Genomic DNA, 13598 nt, shown 5'->3' with positions numbered 1-13598 from the left:
CCCCACGACCCGGGGGGGCCTTGCCCCCCCCCCCCCCATGCTTGCCTGGCAGGGCATGCAGTGGCAGGAGTCACCCTTCCCCCATCCCCATGCCACCCCAAAATGAGCCACTTGTAGCTCCGTCCTGTGCCCTGCCCCAGCTAGGTAGCACCTGTTGGCGTCCCTTTGCTTTGGCACCTAGGGTGGTTGCCCTGCTTGCCCCTTCCCCCTACTACAGCACTGCAGACAAGAGAGGATTACATTGGGATAGGGTGGCAAAGTCATTTCAGTGATCTCAAAGGATAAGTACAAACAGTCAAAAGGCCCAAGGCTGAATTGATTCAATCTTCACAGTTTAGTCTAAACTGTATAGATTGAACCGATAAGCAAGTGAACAGATATTCACTTTTGATTCAAGAAACGCAGCCACATGCCTGCAGTGGTCCAGGCCAGAAGCTAGGGGACGCTAGAGCATGCCTCCCTGCTGGGCTGGAGCAGACAGCTTGGGCCAAGGCTAGCCTGCCCGGGCGGGGGGGGTTGCGGGAGGAGTGCAAAGCATCCTGGGGGACTGTGAGTTGACTTGAATCTGGAGGAGATCTGAGACAGAAGTTCAATAAACCAGTTTCAATCAGTGAAGTCTGATGCTACATCCATCCAGGTTTTATCTTAAACTGGTTTTGGCCATTTTGAAAGTGGTTTCTGTGAACTGAACTTCTGTTGTATTACAGATTTCAACCGGTTTCCGATCATTTATCCCGGTTTATGTGTAACTTCTGTCCCTAGCCTTGTTGTATTACAGATTTGAACTGGTCTCTTATCACTTATACTGGTTTATGTGTAATTTCTGTCCCTAGAGAGAGAATTTAGAGCCTGGCTCTGCTTGGGACATCTCCAGCTAAAGGCTACAAGCAGAAGTAGAGGGACTAACTGAATGTTTCCCAGTCCTGATGTCACTGTGCGGGGGAAGAAAAAGTAGACAGCCTCATTCTCTCTTCAAAACGCCTCAGATCGGATGAAGGAGGTAGAGAGTCTCTGTACACAGCAAGTATTGGCCACCTGTGAAAAAGGTAGGTGGTTTCTGTTTGCCCCCCAACTAAATAAAGCTAGGAGGAAGAAATATTCCTTGGGGTATGTGGTAGTTAACGTCTCTTGTTGAAGCACAAAATAAGCCTGTGATATTTGCTTGCAGTTTTCAACTTTGCAACAACCCACGCAAACCACTGGGTTTAGGCCACTGAAGTCCTACACCCCAAAGCAAGGGAATTTTACACAGCTCACATTCTGAGCCCCAGGGCTATTTCTTAAGAAATCCATTGCAATATTCACAAGATTTGAACTTGGGCGTCCTAGCAAAATTTCCAGCTCAGCCAAACATACCCTACTGTGGCCCATACCCATTTGTCCTTTAGGGCTGAAGTGGATACGTTTTTTTTAATGCATATCTTAAGCTGATGCTAATAAATATATGCACACATTCTACAGCTGAGCCAAAACCTGAACCAGATGACAGATCAGTAATAAAGACAAACAATAAAGACAGTCAGTTCCCTAGACCATAATAGTAAAATAATTAAACATTCTCTTCTGCATGAGAGGCTCCATTTAAATGGTTATAATTACAGCAATATCAATTAATATTCACCACGGAGAAGAGCAATTCAGACTTACCTGAGTCTCCGAGAGCCTGTAAGATAGGACTGCCCAATTCTGGAAAACAAGAATCAGACAGAAGGAACTCAGTATGTAAGAAACGCTCGTATATGTGTGAGGCTGGATTTTGTAGCATCATTAGTGCAACGTGGATGCCAACATGTTGGTAAACAGAAACATGTGTGCTAAAGTCCCACTATTATTATTACAGAGGCAATGTATTATATCCATAAAGAGAAGGGTACTGCTACATTGAGCATTGCTGTGCCCAGCATTTTAGGCTCTTAGCCAGCTAACTCAGCTCACAAAATCAAAGTTAGATGCCTAGGGTCTCTATTCAATGTGTGGGGAGCATTAGATGCCTATTGCCAGAATCTAAAAAAGCTGGTATGCCAAATGGGGAGCTACCTAAGGTACCTAGTAGGTAATGCTAAAGAAAGAAGTATGTTTTGAGCCCTGCCTATCTCCAGGGCTTAGGTGCTTGCTGTTGCCTGAAGGGAAGCATCTCCCTTTTCAAAGAGGATCCAGAGCTCAGAGCCCTTTCCTGGAGTCAAAGACCTACACATTTTCTATCAGGGAACTGCAGAGAGGCAAGTCCCTGCTTTCAAAGTAGTTGTGTCCAACAGTGCAGTGGTTGCCGCATTCAGCCAGGGTCTATTCTGCCCGAGAGGGAATTGAGTTCCCATCTCCCAGGAGAGGGCCTTAATCATCAAGGTAAAGAGTATTCTGCAGAGGAGCACTCGCAGTCCCTCCTGGCGAAGCTGATCTGTATACTTACTGAGAAAGTGTGCGGGCACGACTATACCTAGTGTTATGGCCCTTATCTGGAAGGGGCAAAGTTGCAGATCCCAGTCTTTGCTGCACTAAGTGCTTAACATAAAATTATAAGGTGCTCACTCTTTGCCCAGGAAAACTTCCCCTGAACCTCAATGACAAGGGAAGAGGATTTCACCAGTATCCTGCAAGTGAGGATGAGTGTAACGAGCTGGCTTCCCTTTCCTTTCTCAGTGCTTCAAACCTGCCTATGGTAGAAGATTACATAGCAGAGCTCACTGCCAGTTGGAAACTGTAAGTCTTACAATTTAAAATTGAGAACTATTATGTTACTTTAAATGCAAACCTGGGAAGTTCATTTAGCTATGGCAGGCCTTGATTTACCTTCTGTAAAATGGGCATAATATGTGCATACTGTATGTGGCAAATGAAGGGTAAATTCATATGTTACATTTTTTTTTTTTTTTTTGTTATGCCACATAAATGAAATTATCAGTCGTTTGTAATGTCTTGCTTTACTTAGCTCCAGAAAGTTTAGCCTGTGATGAATTATGCTGCTTGTTACTTCTGTAGCTGTTACAGTTGATGGCCACTAGTTAGCTGCAAGAACTGGGTAAAACTCAATGGGTTCCTGAATATCTTTCCAACCTTCAGGTTTTCTGGATTTATTTTAGCAATCTTATTTTTATGCTTGCCAGTACTCAGAGCATTAGTAACGCCAAATAAAACTCCGGGTGTCCGTTACGTTAGATAAGTTGTTTCCATTTTAACCAGAGAAAAATCTATTGACTTTAGTATGTTTGGCATGAGGAATCCGTATTCATATCTGCTTTAGGTCACTGGAAGCCAATTGTTCATCAGAGAAATACTGCAGTATGCCTAATTTTCCTTTTTGCTGTACATTTACAGGAATCTCCTGTTTGGAAAGTTGGTTCCAGCTTCTGTAATCAAATTTTTGTCTGGTGGGTGGCGATGGAAATATGAACTATGGGAAACAAAATGTTATTGCCATATGTGCTGCATTGTGGTTTGGTAGCAGTTGTCGGTACTCAAGTGGTCATCAAAGCGTGTCTCAGGGGAGGTGAAATATATATATAAATAAAAATATCAGTTTTCAAAGAGTAAAGAAAGGTACAACAATTTTTGTGACATAGGTTTTCAGCATGTTTCTGATTATCCTCTTGGCTGGAGAGTTGGGGTTTCTAATTGTAGGGTTAAAGAATCCTTTTTATCTATCTCTTGCCTCTTAATCCTATGCTAGACAGTATTGTTTTCTGAGCCTTTTGTCTTCTAGCGAAGGAGACAATCTCTGGCTCATGTGAACATCTTGTTAAAGTCTGTTGAGGATTAGGGGGTGTGACAGTTTTCTTGCTGAGCCTTTTTATTGGGGATTTTTATGCTTGCTATTCTGGGAGGTCTTTGAAATGTCTTCTGTGTAGCAATCATTTCCCTGTTTCTTTGTTGTCCCAAAATGTTGAAGTTGTATTTTTCTCATCTGTTTCTCTTTATATTTGGTACTATTTAGACATAGCGCTGCAACTTGAAACACAGTGCTTGTCCATCTCTCTTCACACCTCTGAGTCTCAAAAATATTGCTATAACAGCTGCAGTGCCATCGCGGAGCTGATTTTTGTTTAGAGCAAATTGAGTTTTAAAATTGCTGGTGTCACTTTGAGGAGAAAGTCTGAAATGTTGGGAAAAGCCTTTCGCAAAGAGCCTGGTGAAGACAAGAAATATAAAGAAACCAGGCAGATTTTCAAGTGCTCGGTGCCTGAAAGTTGAAGCTAGGCATTCAAAAGTTCTCAGGACCCACTACCTACCGCTGCCACGCTTATTAACCAAACTTATCAAATGGACTCGGGGGAACAAACTGATGGAAAAATAACTAGTTTAAAGCTTTTTAATAAAAACAGATTTTTCTCTCGAAAAACTGATCCTGTTTGTTGATGGGCCAGAGAGCCGGTAGTAAATCTCAGATTCTTTTCCCATCAAATCCAGAGAGAGACATTTTTTGCTTAAAATCGTCCCTGTTTTTTTAACCAGCTCTCCTGAGCGTGCAGTGTATTTTAAAAATCTGGCCAATTATTTTTTATATGAAGCGACAGCTGAGTCCTGAAAATTTGGCTCTGAATGCAAGCGCTGATCTTTGGGAAATCTGGCCAATAGGGCTCTGCTGTGGAGCTTACATTGGCAAGCGCTTTTGCATTCTAGTATTCCCAGGGCAAAGATTAAGCCCCCAGCCCTCCAAACTGAAGTCAAATGAACTTCCTGCCACTTGGGCATCTACCCACGCAGTTCCAAAATCAGGGGTTATGTGTTCACTGGTATAAGCCAGAGTTGAACAGTGCAGTCCCTACTGACAGCGTCTGCAGCAATGAGCATCTGGCTCTCGTATGGAGAAACTCACTGCACTATTTCTTCCTTGGAGAAGACGGGGAATTTTTTTGGTGCAATGGCAAAACTCCCATAGACTTCAGTTGGAGGAGGAAGGGGGGAAGTAAGGGTTGGGGATGGATTTCATCGTAGGAGTTTTCTACTGCAAAGCTTCTACTTCATTCAATACGTGCAGAATCACATCCTTAATGGAAGAAGAAAGGCTCACCATTTAGTTGGTCCGCTTCGATTTAGTAAACGCCTATTCGCTTTTGTCTCCCTTGCAAGCAATTTGGCCCATGTTTCCACTTGTTTCACTCGAAGCTTCCTTGATCATTTTTTTTTACTCAGTCTTGTGCTCCTATAATCTTATTTCGTTTCCCGCTCTCTCCTTAAAATGCGCTGCTCTGAATATGGCCTTATCTTATTTTATAGTACCTAATGTATTCTTTTAAAGCAGTTTATATGTGCTAATGTGCATTGATATGCCACTGAAGTTTATCAAAATTGACTTTCATCCTGTATTTATTTCTACTGATATTTTTAAGCCTATGCCTCAAATGCAGCACTGCTGTAGATTAACACCGTCTTTATAAAAGCAGGTGCAACATGTTTATTTTTTCACTAACTTTGCTGTAACAAATTACGTGCATGGAGTATGTTTAATGGGAATCTTGTGGGACTATCAAAAGGGCATTTATTTGCTATTGAAATATCAATTAAGATAACATGCACACTAATATAGTAATCAAATAAACCTGATGGATAACAAAAAACTTTTTAAAGCTACAGAGGCATGCTAACAAATCTATTTGATCAATATATGGGATGAAAAAAAGAGAAGACAAGATTGACTGATGAATAAAATGAAGCTGACACAAATAGGCTGACAGCCAGTTGCAAGTCTCTTTAGGGCAAATGCAATTAACTTAGAATAATAGACTCAAATGTGATGGTTAGAAATGCATTTTTATTAACAATCACAGCCCGAATCATTATGCACTCTTATGAATAAAATTGTACTTATATTGAATATCTGTGTGTATACATGCATGTATGTATGTACAAAAAAATATATATTTCACTGGAGGAGACCATTATTTATGAGTGCCAGAGAGAATAAGAGGATGGGGTTTAAAATAAAAAAGGAACACACGGCTACAAACCTAAATATTCAAAACCATGACATAAAAATCAAGTGTACAGTACGCCGGTATTAAACATAAAGGCAATAAGCACTGGTCCCAGGACTGCTTGTTCTTTTGGGATGTGAAATTGCAATCGGGGATTTACAGATTTCATTTTGAAGAAGAGAAGTCATTACTAGAAACATAAGCTCATTCTCTTTACTTTAATAGCTATTTTAAATCATTCATTTAAAAAATACATTAACTATTTATTGTATTGGCAATATGCTTCTATTGGCATTCAGTCTCCATGCTTTTAATATAATCCTTTATAAGAAATTATTTCATTAACAGAAGATTAGAATTAGCAAAATGATGCTCCCAATTTCTGATAATGGTAGTCTTGAAAAGGATATTTCCCATTATTAACAGGTATGAGGCATTAAAAGTTTAAAGGGAAAGAAGATTTTCAATTGCTAATGTCCTTTTTCTTTTGACCTTCATTGCTGAGACTGATTGCTATTTGTAATTTACTTTAAAAATGATTACATCTTATTTAATTTCTGAATAAATATAATTTCCACTTTTTTGCAGACACCCCACAAAAACTACATATAAAAAGAGCTGCTTTTAGGATACACGTAGAGTGACAAAGTTCCCTTTTTGTTGGAAACACTACACGCATGATTTGTTGCACAGAATCTCCCAATGATGTGAACGAACAGTATAACACAAGTATGATAACACCATGAGTGTGATATAGAGGTATGCACAGTGCTTGGTGGTAAATCAGTGTAAAAATCATAACTGGACGACAAAGGCTACTGACAGACAACAAACTTAATACTGAAAGTTTCTTTGGGTCAGTCGTTCTTTGTGCAGCGTGGATGGGTGTGCTAGAGCAGTGGATGGCGATTAAATCAACTGAAAGGAAGTAGCGTATTCTCTACTAACCTACAGCGTGTCGAAGCCCTTGGATATGAATGAATGCCATGCAGTTGGTCCTGGAAATTTAGGTGGGTGGGTGTTTTGGGCTGGAGACAGGTGGCAGACCGTCTGCTATTCTGGGAAGATGGCTTAAACCTTCTTTACTCTCAGGAATAAAGCTAACGATGCAGTTATGCTGGGAACTGCAGTTATACTCTGGTGGCACCCTGCTGCTGGTAGAGGGGGGCATTCAGTTCTGCAAATCATTGGGCACTGGTGGGTTTAGAGACTGCCCTATCGCATGTTTCTTCTGTATCCCAAGGACCTGGAGCCGAGAGGTGGGATACCAGGCTAGACCTGATATGGTCTTTCAATTCATATTCATACCTTGCCATATCTTCACTGTGTCTGGCTCATTGCTGCAGATAGAGAATGTCAATAATGTGCCATGATGTGGAAATTAAGCTTGATCGTGTTTAGTGATTTGGATAGTTAGGGAGTCCACACAGGGGTTTGATTTGTAGACCCAATGTAGGCAGAGCGGTCGAGTTTGCACAGTCTGTGTGATTTGTCACGTAGCTCTTCAACGCGTATCTGACAATCTTACTTCTTGGCCGTGATATCAGAAGACAGCTGCATTTTGTGATGACAGCATAATTACGGGTATCTAAGAGTTTAATTGATGAGAGGGCCCTACATAATGTGTGCTGGGCTTGCGAATGTAAGGAAATGAAAGATCACGGGCCAGTTCCTTATCTGTTTCCGCGGAAGTCAATGTGCACATTTATCCCGGCGGGGTATCTGGCCTGGTGGACTTAATTCTCCTTTCACATCACAGGTTTCACACCAGTGCAACTCCACAGATCTCCATGCAATTAGTGGTGATCTGCAGTGGTTTAAGCAAGACGAGAAGCAGGTCCAGCATGATGGTCAACTCAGTCTGTACTGACATCACTATCCCACCAGAACAGGAATGATTTATTGTGGCCAAAAAAGTTTCCGGGTCTGATCACACAAACCAGTAGATGTCTTTGATAAGCAAGCATTTCTCACGGTGTTTACATGCCCTGTTTCCCTCCCTCACTTTAAAGCTCTCAAGCTCTCAGCTCTTTTGGCTTCACCCTCTGAGGATCTGGGAATGTCAAATGTTGAATTTATTTTCCTTTCGCAGCTTGGATTTTTCCGTGTTTCTGCAAACGAGGTGTTAGCTGAGCTATGATGAAGTTGGAAGAAAATAACTCAAAGCCATTTTCTGGCTTCCCTGAGCCCCAGCTGGACACTGAGACATACACCTGGTTGTCCATGGTGTCAGGTGTGTGGGCCACGCTGATGTGCAGGAACACCTGGGCTACGCCCCTGCTTCCATATACAGGTGGCATAGGAGTGCCCCCGCCCCACCCAAGATGGGAAATGCTCAGGTTGGCCGACTTAATGATAGCAAAAATCAGCTTGTCAAATTTAGGCCAAGGACAGCAGAATCTTCCTGACTGAGGATTAAAAAAATTACTTTTATCCAGTTCCTCCTGGTGAGATACAGGAAGCCATGAGTGCCAAGGGCGTATGCCAGTAGTCCACCCTTCCCATTAGCTATTCCAGCCTTCTTTCTGATTAGCGAGTAATGCATCTGGCTATGAAACAATACACGGCCTGACTGCTCACAAAAGCCATATTTTTATTACTAGCTTCTGTTTACTTAAGGGCTGCCTCGCCGATCAGCTTCGCTGCATCTGATTTAGCACCAGCCCTTAGGCTGACTTGTATGAGACATCATGTTGTGTTAGTGCCATCGGCACCAAGTGGGTAAGCCTGGATTCTGGATGTGAAGAACAATGCCAAAAAGCATCACAGATGATGGAGCTAGAAAGGATCTCCTGGGTCAACTCTCCGAAGCCCCTGCACGGAGCAAAATTTTCCTGTCGGCTATTCCCTTAGGTGTTTTCTCTAACCTCCTCTTAAACTCCTCTAACTGACAGCCCCTGAAACACTTCCTTAGGCAGATCATTCAGTCGACTAATGGTGTTTGCTCTGAAGACGTTTGCCGACCATCCTAGCTATTTTTTTTCCTCTTTCCTAAATAAGCATGAAGGCAGGTACCCTACTGAAGAAATGGAAAGTAACTGGATGTATTAAAAAAACTCTGTTCTGTCAAGTCACCTGTGCTTAGACGGCAGCAACCCGATTGCTTGCAATGATTCAATGCAAACTGCCCCATCCTGTTTTTCTTTTGCAAAAGAAATATTAAAAGGCCCAATTTTGATTTTTATTTTTTAAACTGGAGTAACTCTTCAAAACACTAAGGCATCCAACCCTAAGTTGCCAAGAGTTTGTAGATATTTTATTTGCATTCGACTGTGCCAGTGGGACTAAGAACAAGGGATTGTATTACAGTAACTCTAATGAGAGATTCTTCTCAGGGGCTCAGCTACTGGCACCCAAAGACACATCTCATATACCTGATATTATAGCACAAAGCTACATCCAAGAATCAAGTGCTGGATGTTGAATTCAGCCCCACATGAGCTGAGCACAATTGTGCATACAGATGTTCCCTGTCCCAAAGATCTTGTGGTCTAAATAAACAGGGGAAGGATTATGGACTTATAGATGGAGAAAGATGCAATTAAGGTCTTTAAGGTCCCCCAGGAAGTCATAGCTAGAGTCAGGAATTGAGCACCACTCTTCTGAGTTTCAGACCAGCGCCTTGTCCTCAAGACTCTACTTTTTCTTTAGTTTTTTAATAGTCTTGAAAATTCGGATCGTCATTCCCTGCATTTGCTAGTGTACTCACTCCACCGTGCTCCCTGTTCCATGCAAGAGCTGACTTTTTTTCCTTTCTGGCTTCTCTCCTGCATAGACTATATCCTAAAAAATGGTGGAGCACCGTTTCATGATCGCCACATGATGAACTTACCTTCCTAAAAACAGGCGCTTGGGGTAGTCATGCCGCCTTTGCAGTCCACAATCAGAGTTCATTTCTGGTTCATTCCTGCATCTGCACCTATATTTTTGCCTCTAGACATTTGAATAATTTCAGTGAAAATCCTAAAATTCAATTGAGAGAGTGTGGATTTGTGATATTTCAGAGTCGGTTTACCTTAAAACAAGTTCCCTGTTAAAATCTTCAGGAAGCAAGAAAAAAAATAAAAAAAAAAATCCACTAAAAACAAAGCAAAATCCAGGTTGGAAATACCAGTTTCCTATCAAATTAAATGGGATAAAATGAAATAATCATGACAACCTTGAAATTCACCTTGGTCTATGTAGCTTCATAGATTTTCAGGAGAGCGCACACCACTATGATCATCTGCTCTGATCCTAGGCAGAACAGGCCACAGATCTTTGCCCAGTAATTCCTTCAGTGTAGAGAATAATTTTTTACTCATTAGCGAACACTGTCAAACTTAACTAAATACTGTAAGGTCAATTTAGGACCCATATTTAGGGCTGAATCTTGCTCTCCTGAAAGTCAAAAGAGTTTTCTAAGATCAGGAACAAGCCTTTTATTTGTAACTTCAGGCATTATGAAGAATGATAATTTAAAATAGCAATGATGTAATATCAGTGTCAATTCCATTATTTTAACAGATGTAAATTTGCTCTGCTCTTGAACTCTGGTGAATTTTAATGGCAATATTCAAGAGATACTATTAAGAGTACTTAAAAGAACTATTTGTAAAAAAGTGTTTCCAGTTTAAAAAAAAAAAAGTTTAAATTGCTTTTTATTCAGTCTGTGCAATTATTTATTCGAGTGGGTTTGTATGTTACAAATTAACATGAATAAGCAGCTAACATAATCATACTAATAATACACTGAAAAATCACATGTCAGCCGGGCCCTCTGAAAATGAGGGAAGCGAGATGGGTGGCCATGATTTAAAGTTTTCATTTCAGTAGCACCTCTATTTTCCAGCCAGTTAAATTGGAATAGTAGTTGGCAATGAGAGCAATCAGCAAAGCATGATTTGAGTTGCCCCAAAGTTTGAAAGTTCAAACTGAGGTTTAGTGTTGGTCTGTTGTAGAAATCCAGATTTGGGGGGACTTTTTGTTTTAGCTTCCGGAGGTTTTGAATCGGGTATGCTTCTATTCATAATACCTTCTTTACAAGCTATTGACAATGCGCTATGAGACTTAGTTGGTTAACGGCAACCAAAGACTCTGAGATCGTGAAACGGATGGTGTAAACTAGAATACGTTCCTTTTCACCTGCTCTATTAGGAAAGCAAATCCGAACTCGCTAACTCGGTACCACGTGTAGTCAGTTGAGCTATGCAGAATTACCAAGCGTTTCCCCCCGCACTGAGTATCCATGTGCCCAAGCCGAGATAGTTTTTTCCGTGATTACGCTTGAATTTGCTCTAAGCTGAAATGTCTGTTTCCATTAGCAAAGGCTCCTCCCCCTCCTCCCATCCCCCACCTGCACTTGATAAAATGAAATATTACAAAGGACAAATCATCGATGCTCTCCCAATTGCCCCTCCCTCTCCCCCAGGGTTTAGAGCATCTTTTTCATGCTAACATGGCAGCCTTTCAGTTGAGCAAAATTGCCTTTACTTTTTGTAAAAGCTGCCAAATAAAAAACACCAGCACAGACATGGAGTAGCAAGGTAGGAAGTTAAAGTAAAATCTGAAAGCAGGAACTTTTTCATGCTTAACCAAAACACCAGCTCACTTCCAAGTACCCCCCTCTCCCCCCAAGCTAATGGTCATTATTTCCACCTGATTTGATCTATCTGAACCAGGACAGAGCACTCCATGAAGCCTGGTTGCAAGACCCTTGGCTGCAGCAGTCCAGAAGTCAGGCAGCCCAAAGTTTTAAAGAGGAGCCAAACCAGCCCTTATGGGTAAACAGCAGCAAGCCGGGAAGGTCTCATCTGCCAGAGCTGAAATGCCTGCTCTGCAGCTTTGCTCGTATCTGAATGTTACAGTCCACATGGGGCTCTTGAGAATAATAAATAGATGATCCCATATCCCACAGTCCATTACCACACCAAATTTTCCCATTAACAAAACACAACACACACAGGTAAAAAATATCAATGTCTCTCGTTAAAGAGAGAGAGAGAGAGAAAAAAAAAGGAAACTTTCTATTAAGGCCAAGCCATGGGAAACTGGGCAAACCCTGAGAAGAATGGATTTTTGTAGGCGATATTCTAAGTATAGGGAAAAGATATAGATTCTTATATCTTCTGCATCTAGTGGCAGAAACATTGATGATGGCCTTGTTGATCTCCCTATTTTATTAGACCCAGAATCGGTAAAATACTTAGGCATGCATCTAATTTACTCTTGAGTATTTTAATACTAATTAAATACTTTGTTGAACCACAGTCTCACTCACAAAGCTCTGCATAAAAAGACCATTTCAGTTCTCATTTGGTATCCTTGCAATTCCCCACTCAACAGCCCTGCATACAGCCACCACTGACCGCTGTCAGGTGCCATACAAGTTGTGCAATCTCTTGTGCTGACCCTCCCTGCTGGCACAATAATACAAGTTCTTTATTTCAGCTGCATTTTGAGCTTTGCACATCTGCCAAAGCTCAAAACCAGCTAAATCTCAAAGGCTCTAAGGGTAATTTAGCGGTAAAGCTAAGTATAGGTGGTCAAAAAGCCTGAGGCTGAATCGGTTCGATCTTAGCAAGTTGTCTAAGCTGTGTACATTGGACCAATAAACAAGTGGACAGATATTCACCTTTGATTCTGGACATGCAGCCACATCCCTGCAGTTGCCCAGGCCAGAAGCTGGGGGGCGCTAGAGCACCTCCCAAGGGAGCGGTGAGGAACAACCTGCCCCCATATAACACCTGGAGGAAGCAGAGAGTCCCTGCCAGTGCAGCCAATTGAGCAACCAAACCAGTGCCCTACAAGAGAAGGAGCAGTCCATGTTCCCAGGCACCAGCCAGGTGAGATGCCTCGGTTATTAGGAGCCCAGCAGTCCCCCGTCTTCCTACCGCCCTGTCCATCCTAACTTCTGCCAGGCAGGACAATCTCCCTCCTTGTGCAAGTAAAGCAGTGTCCATTCAGCAGTTCTGCAAATTGGGTACGTGAGCCATTTGCATGAAATCTCCATGTATTTGAAGCTCTGGCCTTCCATGAACACGCTTCACTGGGGTCACCCAATAGCACTGCCAGGTAAAAGGAGGCTTCAGAGAGTGCAGGCAGGGGCAGCGAAGTGGCTGGTTTCTTCATTTAAGGAAGCCCTTTTCCAAACTGGTTAGGGAAGCAGTGCTGGCATCCCTGGAAACTTGTTAGTCCCGGCTATTGCAAGCACAGGCCATTTTTGATGACCATTTACAAGCTGGGCAGTGCCGTTCGAGTTGCCATGTGGGCAAGGGTTCAGAGGCTAAGGTAGGTGGCTGAGGCTGGACTTAGTGGAGTGGGACTCCATTATTTAGGGGCTTGATTTGCCTCTCTAAAGCCGCTCGGTACGGGGGTATAAACCTACCCACACCTTGTGTCTGTGTCTGGTGGAAATCCCAGTCCTGCTCTCTGGATGCTTCTGTCTACAGGCAAGTTGGCAGTGGGTGGGTGGAGAGTGGCTGGCAACGGTCTGAGCCTTGGCTCCTTTCCCTTGGTTGTTTGGCAGAATCACTGGTCATCATAAGGGAGGAAATCAGCTGCACCCTTTCAAGCACTGCAGTAATGTATTTTCTCATCTGGAGCAAGGAGGAGAAGTGGTATCAGTAATTCCCTGCTCCTTGCTCAGCCTGGGCCTAAATGGCCAATCTCACCTAAAGTATTTTGCAGAGCGGAGGTCGCTGCATTCCT

At 42.4% G+C, this 13598-nt stretch overlaps 1 long non-coding RNA gene across 2 annotated transcripts in view; it reads left to right on the top strand.

Annotated features, from left to right (window-relative positions):
• Window positions 1–4261, top strand: part of LOC102383024 — a 67505-nt gene extending 63244 nt beyond the window's left edge. The window contains exons 3-5 of one of the 2 annotated variants that reach the window (XR_323240.2): window positions 834–1046; window positions 2638–2697; window positions 3929–4261. This is a non-coding gene — a long non-coding RNA (uncharacterized LOC102383024). Of the gene's footprint in view, window positions 1–833; window positions 1047–2637; window positions 2698–3312; window positions 3394–3928 lie in introns of those variants that run through there. The other variant, XR_001357628.1, reaches the window with a different exon arrangement.
• The last annotated feature ends 9337 nt before the right edge of the window (window positions 4262–13598 follow it).

The sequence above is a fragment of the Alligator sinensis genome, unplaced genomic scaffold (genome assembly GCF_000455745.1).
Source record: "Alligator sinensis unplaced genomic scaffold, ASM45574v1 scaffold121_1, whole genome shotgun sequence".
NCBI classification, from domain to species: domain Eukaryota; kingdom Metazoa; phylum Chordata; order Crocodylia; family Alligatoridae; genus Alligator; species Alligator sinensis.
Note: the sequence above shows the minus strand (reverse complement) of the source record. Positions and strands in the feature narration are given on the sequence as shown.